Genomic DNA, 8,181 nt, shown 5'->3' with positions numbered 1-8,181 from the left:
CCCGGCGTTCCTGTTATTTAGGCGCTTTGTCTGCAGGGGGCGCGCGGAGAGGGAACGCGCGGGAGCGTCGGTTCCGTGGCGGCCGGAGGCGGGAGGGCGTGGGGTCACAGGAGCACAGGGGTTGGAACGGACCTCCGGAGATCCCCCAGCCCAACCCCTGCTGAGCAGAGCCCTGCAGCAGCTCGCGCAGGAAAGTGTCCAGGCGGGTTCCGAATAGCGCCAGAGCTGGAAAATCTGCAACCGCGCTGTTCAGCGCTCTGTCACACTCTTTCATCTGGGGAGGACTTCTCCCGTTTGGGTTCAGTGGGCGTTCTCTTGTCCGAAGCCCCTTCTGTCTACAAAGGGCTCGCTGATCTTTTTCTAGAGGAGCCCTCCCACGCTGAAAGGGAGACCTCCGTCCTGCTCTCCATGCCTAGTTTGATAACCTGTTTGGGCTGATCTGCCTGCTTCACCGAGCTGTTGCTGTAGCCAGAGCTTGCCCTTTATTGGAACTCACCTGCTCTTTTTTCTGCATCTTTTTCCTCCATTTCACCCCTGTTATTATGCACCCCCATGCAGCATCCAACAATCTGTCAATAGATCTGGCATCCCTTTCCTCTGCTTTTGCAATTTCTTTCTAATATTCTTTTTCAAGATCATTCAGATCTACCCATTTCCTAGTTGTTTAGCATAATCTTTCATAAAATGCAGACAGAGTTTCATCTTTGCCTTGCACCACCTGGCACAGCTTAGAAACATTCCTTAGTTTTGGTATTACATTCTTTACTCCAAATATAATTAACCTTTGATATTCAGTTATTAAACACCTCTGTGCTTGATTCTTAAAGTCTCATCCAAGACTGATGGATGGAAAATGATCATCTGAACTTCCTGCTTGGGTATCTTGAGCTTGAATTTTCTCAGCTTTCCCTTTAGCTTTAGCTAAGGCTATTCTCTGTTCCTCATACGAGGATGAAACGCCCAAAATTACCTGCAGATCCTGCCAATTGGGATAATGATTCTCAATTATAGTTTCTAACCATTTTCCCACATTTTCTGGGTCCTCTCTGTATTCTCCTGCCCTTTCCTTCCAAATCTTTAAGTCCTGTGTAGAGAAGGGGACTTCAAGGAATACAGAAATGCCTTCCATTCCAACCACTTTGCCTTAAGGGAGCCTGTATTACATCACTCCCTCCTCCTCCTCTGCAAGTTATCCTTGCTATTGTACTGAAATGATCAGCCTCTCCTTCACTGTCTATTTGACTGCTCACATCCTCCCCCCTGCCTCATTTATACTTTCAGAGGCCACAAATAATTCCACATCCTCTTCCTCCTCTGACATCTTCTTAAATTTCCAACACTTTTTACCACTACTGCACCTGAAGAACATTGCTTTGGCAATTTTACTCTATGCCATTCCAGCGTTGAAACATTTGCATCCTTTATCAACAATCTGCATTCCTTCTGACTTTTATAATCATTCCTCAATGTGAAAAATATATCCACATATGGTACCACGTCCCATTTTCCATCCCTTCTATAAAATAACATTAGTTGTAAAATAGTATTATCATTAAAAGTTCATTCCTTGATCTTCCAAGGTATACATTGGCCACCATCAATTACATACATTATTAATTTTTCTTATGAAACAGATTTCCTCCAAACATTCCCCAGTGTCCCAAAATGTAACCCAGTGGCAATGCCTCAGGTATTCCTTCTACCAAGTCACAGGGACCTCCCTTTATTATTTTCAACAAATAGTATACCAAAACTGAGCTCTTCACAATAATTTCTTTAAAAATATAAATATAAAACAAGTGCAAAAACAAAACAAAGTTGTCATACTTTTGTCATCACTGTAGTAATGCATGAAGACTATACACAGAAGTAATTTCCTGTAACTGAAATACCTCAAAATACCTTTTTACAAGGTCTCTGGGACAAGCATTAGTCAATTATTCACCACTCCCTGGGAAGCAAAAGAGGAATCCCTGGAAAATAACATTGTTGTTCCCATTTTGCATTGATTGTTTCTTAGTTCCAAGGAAAAAGAGAAGGTATATCCTGAACTAGACATATTTCTGCCGTCATGCAACATTCCTCTTCTAACATTTGCAATTATCCTAGCATCAGCTATCAAAATAAATTTGAAAGAAATAATGATTATCCTAAGAATACATATGTTCTTTCCCATACCTGTATCACCTGGAACCAGATGAGTTGCTTGTGCTCAAAGCCAGAAAGCAGCTTGGATCAAAAACAACCGGGTGCTATTTCACAATATATACCCCTTAGAGCTACGTTTAAAATTTGCATTCTATTTTTTCACCATCAAGAAGCCAAACAAGACCTTTATTCTTTACCCATGAATTTTCATTGCAGATGCAAATGGAGAAGGCCAAGGGAGATGGTTTGTTTGTTTATTCAGGGAGCTGAAATCTCTATCCTAAGGACAGCTGGAGAAAAGTAGCAACAGTGTAATCTGTCTAGCTCCTCAGGATAATAGTATAGACATACTTGTGCAATGTGAGGGTTTCTTTTATTATTATTAGTCGACAGGACCTTGAAAATTGAAAATAATGGATGATTTTGATCGAGCCTGTGTGCTTGTTAGCCAGTGTTGTAGTAAAACAAAGAGGTTGAACTCAGTATAGTGTATGTCTAATTTGGTACCACACCAAATTCCGGACTTAGAGGGCTGAAATCCATCCACATCCCTGAAACATCAGAGGAAAATTCTGGAGGCCTCTTCTTCTAACATTCATTATGAGGAATTAAAGTGCCACTTTTCTACTTTAACAGCATGACTGTTTTACCTACCCCTGTTCTGGATGGCACTGGACGTAGCCAGACACCTGCAGACTCCATGAACAAACAGTAGGGAACAACCAGCCTCCACTATTTTTCTTACAGCATGGGAAGATCACTATTTTGATTCCTGCTGTCACATAAAAATAATGGGGGAAAAAAATACTGCTGAAAACAAATACAAATGGGCACCAGTTTCAGGTGCCCAAACTGAGGCAAGGCTGAACAAGTAAACAGAACCTACTGCATCCAGGTTTCCACTGTACCCTTAAATGAATATTTCACAATTATATTAACATTAAACTGTATAAAAAATCAATTTTCATGGTGAGCTGCTCGATGAACCTTCTTCTCTGCCTGGCAGAGTGTGGAGGAAATGTGTCTGGTAGTCTGACATCCTCCTCTTAGTGACAAAGCTGCCAACTCCTGGAGTGAATGTGTTCAAGTGCTTTCTTTCAATTTATCTTGCATTCCCATCAAAGGACAGCTAGCTGCTTCCTGCAAAAACTGTTGACTTACTTAAAGCAGAAATAAATTACCATCCTTGCCAAGTGGCCTTTGCCTTGTTAAAAAAAAAAAAAAAGATACAGCTGTTATAAACCACTGATCATTTATCTACTGATAAATTAGTTTAAAATTAATTCCATCATTTCATTTTGTTGTCTACTCTGTACCTCACGAGAACACGCAGTTCTACTGCTCCACTCCAACCAGTGAGCCTTTTTTCTTTCAGGCAGTGGGACCATACTTTAACATGGATATGGCAGCATCATTCCATCAATGGCTTAGAGAGTGGCACTCGTGTTAATGATTTTCCATGGTTTCCTTTTCTGAAGGCCTATTTTATGTGCAAAGACTACACACAGCCATAATTTCTAATATAAGATCATCCAGGAGAAAGTGCAAACCACGAGAAAGAAAAATCCTGTGAAAATATATCAGCATTGTTAAACTCAGAAGAAAACTTTTTCATATACCCATATACTTCAGTTTATTTCATGAAGTGCAATACATGCAAAGAAGTGCAGAAGATGAAATTAAATGCTCCAAGTTTATCTAAATCAGATGCTCCAAATGAATCCAAAAACTGCAGAGCCTTTTAATTTTTTTTTTGGCTGTACTTACTTTATCCTACTTGATTACCAGTTCCTGTAGAGTTTGGCTCTGTGGAGTGTAACTACAAACTTGGTTTCCAGGATCATGGAAATTCTATTGAAGTGTCTGGACAGCATCATCTCCTTCAGCACTGCTAAATTATTGCAAATATTATTGGCTGCTGGTGGATCAGACCTAGTAAGAAGTATCTTTTTGTTTGTCTCCTGTCACCAAAGCCGGCAGCTTTCAGAATATCAAACGGTAAGTTCCTGAATTCTATTGGAAATAAACATGGTACTTATCCATGCTACCTTCTATCTCCTGCCATTCTGCTATTCTGCAATGGCAGGTAGCCAAACTTGGGAATTCTGTTCTCTTTCATTATGACTGCAGGCAGGTCACGCTTTCTTTCCACCACTCTATTTGCTATAACTCACTGTAAAAATTGATATGCTGTATACACAGAGGAGTCAGATAGTTTCAGCTTCAGTTTATATCCTGGAACCTACCTGGAATTTTATCCTCTGCCATGCTGCTGTGAACTTCTAATCCTTGTTGCACAGAAACTACAGATAAGCTTTAGAGGTAGCCTTGCTTTCACATAGCTTTTATGCCTAGCAGCCCGCATTCACAGAGCTGCAGTGAATCGCGTGCAGGCTCCAGGAAGGATTGAGGCGCAGGAGCATTGTGCACTTCATCATCTCAGCACTGAGGTGTATCCCACCTCAATCAATTCAAATTCCATAAATTAGAGATTATAGTTGCTAGGAGTTCAGTGACAGTTACAATAATAAACCTTCAAAAATCCTAAATGTAGCTTTTTGTTATAAAGTATGGGTAAATGTGGATACCCAAAGAATAGCGTTAACAGAAGCTAGCAGAAACAAAGCTGATTCTTGCTGAAATAGCCAGTGTGGAATGGATTGCAGCAAAGACATCTGCAGTCAAAGAAAAGCACCCATTTCTGCCCAGGACTGCCAGTCAAGTGGCCCTTCCCAGAAGCAAGTACTGCAGCCTTTTTCCTCACAACCATTACAAGGTAGGCCCAAAGCCACACTCTTTCTTTCCACTTGTGGAGTTCTATTTTGAGAAAATTGTTATATCATCCTTGGCACAAACAGCTCCTATCCCAGTTGCACCTGTCACAGGGCTCCAGAGTCAAACTCCTGTCTTACCACAATTCCCAATCTAGTAAGCGACACTAAGTTAAACTCAGACCCACTTCAAAACCTAAAACCCAGAAATATTTTTCAGCTTCTCTTTATGCAAAGGTTAACAATCCCAAACCAGCCTTGTTTACAGCACAGGTCACAAAAAAGGGGCATGTAGGGCAGTTCAGCTGCTCGCCCACAGATGGCACAGACTCTCTTTGGTTACCCTTTGGCATTCCACCTGGCTCTCTTTCCAAAACGCCTGGGCTTCACATAGCTCCTCTATTACTTAGCTGTCAGCTTTGCACATGTGTCTCACACAACCAAGAGAGCCTATGGTGAGGTAGAACCTGAATCTTTAACGCCAGCTTTAAAAAAAAAAAAAAAGGAGAGATTTCCTCCAGTTTGCAGTGATGACATGAATAAGTGACAGGCAGACTTCCACAGATGTTCAGCGTCCAGCATTTCTCATCTCAATGCACACAAAGCATTGAGGTTGGAGCATTTATCCTCATATGTATGATTCCGTCTCCTGGGATGTTACAGCTGAAACTGTACTAAAACCGTTTTTAGTACCTCTCTAGCAAACAATACATTAAGCATTTTTCAGCAGGGATGTCTTGGTGCTTGTTCCTGCACTTCATACAACAAAAACACCTAAGCACACACTTAAAGCTTAGCTCTTCATCAATAAAGAAGAATCAAAAGGCAACTGAGCATTGGTCTTCCTTTTGTGACTTGATCAGGATCTGTGCTCAGCTGACAAGTGCTGAGCTAATGTTACCACCGTGTTAACATGGGAGGAATTTTGTGGGTGTTGGTGTGGTTCTACGCATCAAGCACAAGAGGAGATGCACACAGCACCTGCAGAGAATGAAAATGCTAAAAAACACAAGCCTGCATGAACCAAAGGAACACACTGTGAGGATGGCACCTCCCACCACTGGCCACCATGACCTGAGGCCTGGCAGCCTGACTTTTTTCCCTGCTTCTTTTTCAAATGCACGTATGTGTGCACACAGCTCCAAGCACTTTGCTATCTCTTTAATGACCTCAGTTCCTAATGAAGTAAAATTACAACTTGAAATTCTGCTGTTCTTCTCTGTTCATGCTAGTACTGTAAGGAAGGACAAAACGTGCTGCTACCCAGTCAATTAACTTCCCCTTTCATCTTTTTACTTAAGTGCTATTACTGTTGGTGCTTCCCAGATGACACACGAATACGGGTCTGTGCCTCCCTGCCGCATGAAAGATGCGTGCGGTGCTGCCGCCTCCTGGTCCCACAGCAAGAGCAGCTGGATAGAAGTCAGCTTCAGCTTAAATCGAACATTTCATTAATGGCACAGTGGATGTTTTAGAGAACTTTAATGAATTTATGATATATACGTTATCTATCTATCTATATAGTTTTCTAATCAACTGTAGGTGCATTTCATGGAATAAAATGACAAAAAAGCTGACAAATTGAATGGTTACTTGAAACAGAATACACAGTTTTATCAAATGTGTGTGCATACTTAAATCTCTTGTAAAGTTATACACTGTATGGGTAAAGGAGACTGACTCTAGCCATATATGATGCACATTTAAAATACATGTTATATAATCAATAGGCAGTATTTAACATGTAGATTAGTAGCTAGTATTTAAAACAGACTAATGAATGTTCTTACAGAACACGTTGTTTAACAGCTGCCTATATGATGTTAGAAAGTAGTATTTAATAACGATTCCTATATTTTAAAAAATGACCTAAGTTTTGTAAAAAAGCTGGTATACATGCATGTAGCATTTTCCTCAGTATTATTCTATTTAATATCTATTGGTACATAAAGTGTTCTGCCACATGCATCTTCCTTACAGCCAAATACAAATGCCAAGGGATCAGTTGATGTCAATAATCCTCAATTGCACACAAATCATGACTACTGATTAGTAAAGCAATTATCATATTAAAAGAGTTCAACAGGGCTCCAACATACTGTAAAATTAGAAATCAGTCAATAGCACAGCCATTATATAGAACAGCATTGATTGGATGTACTGAATGCTAGCCTTGATGACAATTGATCAGAATGAACCCTTCTCACAAAGGAGTCTGGTACACTAATTGAGAAGCCATCATTAAATAGAATAGATAATCAAGAAGGAGAAGGGGGGAGGAGAAATGGATACAAAGCTAAGGTCCTGGAGATAACAATAAAAAGCAAAGAGCCAAGAAGGCCTCTGTCCCTATACTAGTTCCTGAGAGTACTTCTTCAAAAGCAGATGATCCTAAGAAACCCCCACAGGTCATCTCTGTAATCTGTTTCAAAGCTGGGGAACATGTTTGAAAGCACACAAACAAATGGGTTTTTCACTACAAGCATTTCCAAAAGCACATCATCCTTAGAGTATAACACTCAGTCTGTGATGAATCTGTGACCTAAGTTTCACTGGTCAACTTCACTTGAAATCAGGCCTCAAACAACACAGCCCTGGAAAGCTGCACAGGCTGCCCTGCTTTTTTCACTGCTGGTCCAATAAATGGGTGGCAGAAACAAGACCAGAACATCTTCTCTATTACAATGCCTTCAATTACATTGAATTTCTAAGTACAAATGAAACAAACCTCTCTGCATTATAATGAAATGTTAAGAAGGATGTACAGAAAAGAGTCTTTTAGTGCCAACTAGATGGCACTATTCACATTACTTTTAATGCACATTTCTTATAATACATACAGGGAGTCCCTCAAAGCAGTTGCAAAAAGGACTTGATCAGGTAGTTAGGAAGGAGAGGGGAATCAGCAGGTCAGCTGAAATCAGAGAGAAGAGCACTGCAGATGTTCCTAAGGATAACACAGCTGTAGAAGAGACATTTGGACAACAGAGGATTAAGAACTCTGTAGTTACAGCAGTCAGTCTTTACGTGCAAATGCATTAAAAGATTATGAGTGGTTTTACCAAAGTCTGACTTAATTCTCAGAGTCCAAAAGGTCATGAAGTTGCTTATCGCTATGTCTTCTAATCATCTGTAACATTTCTCTTGATGTAAGTAAGATTTCTCTAGGCATTGTCTTAACAAGCAGCAGGCATTTAGGCATCCTTACACAGCGTTGCCAAACGAATTATAGAAAACAAAGTCACACCTCAAAACTTCTGGT

Source organism: Phasianus colchicus, chromosome 4, assembly GCF_987193195.1.
Source record: "Phasianus colchicus chromosome 4, bPhaCol1.hap1.1, whole genome shotgun sequence".
In the NCBI taxonomy this organism is placed as follows: Eukaryota; Metazoa; Chordata; class Aves; order Galliformes; family Phasianidae; genus Phasianus; species Phasianus colchicus.
Note: the sequence above shows the minus strand (reverse complement) of the source record.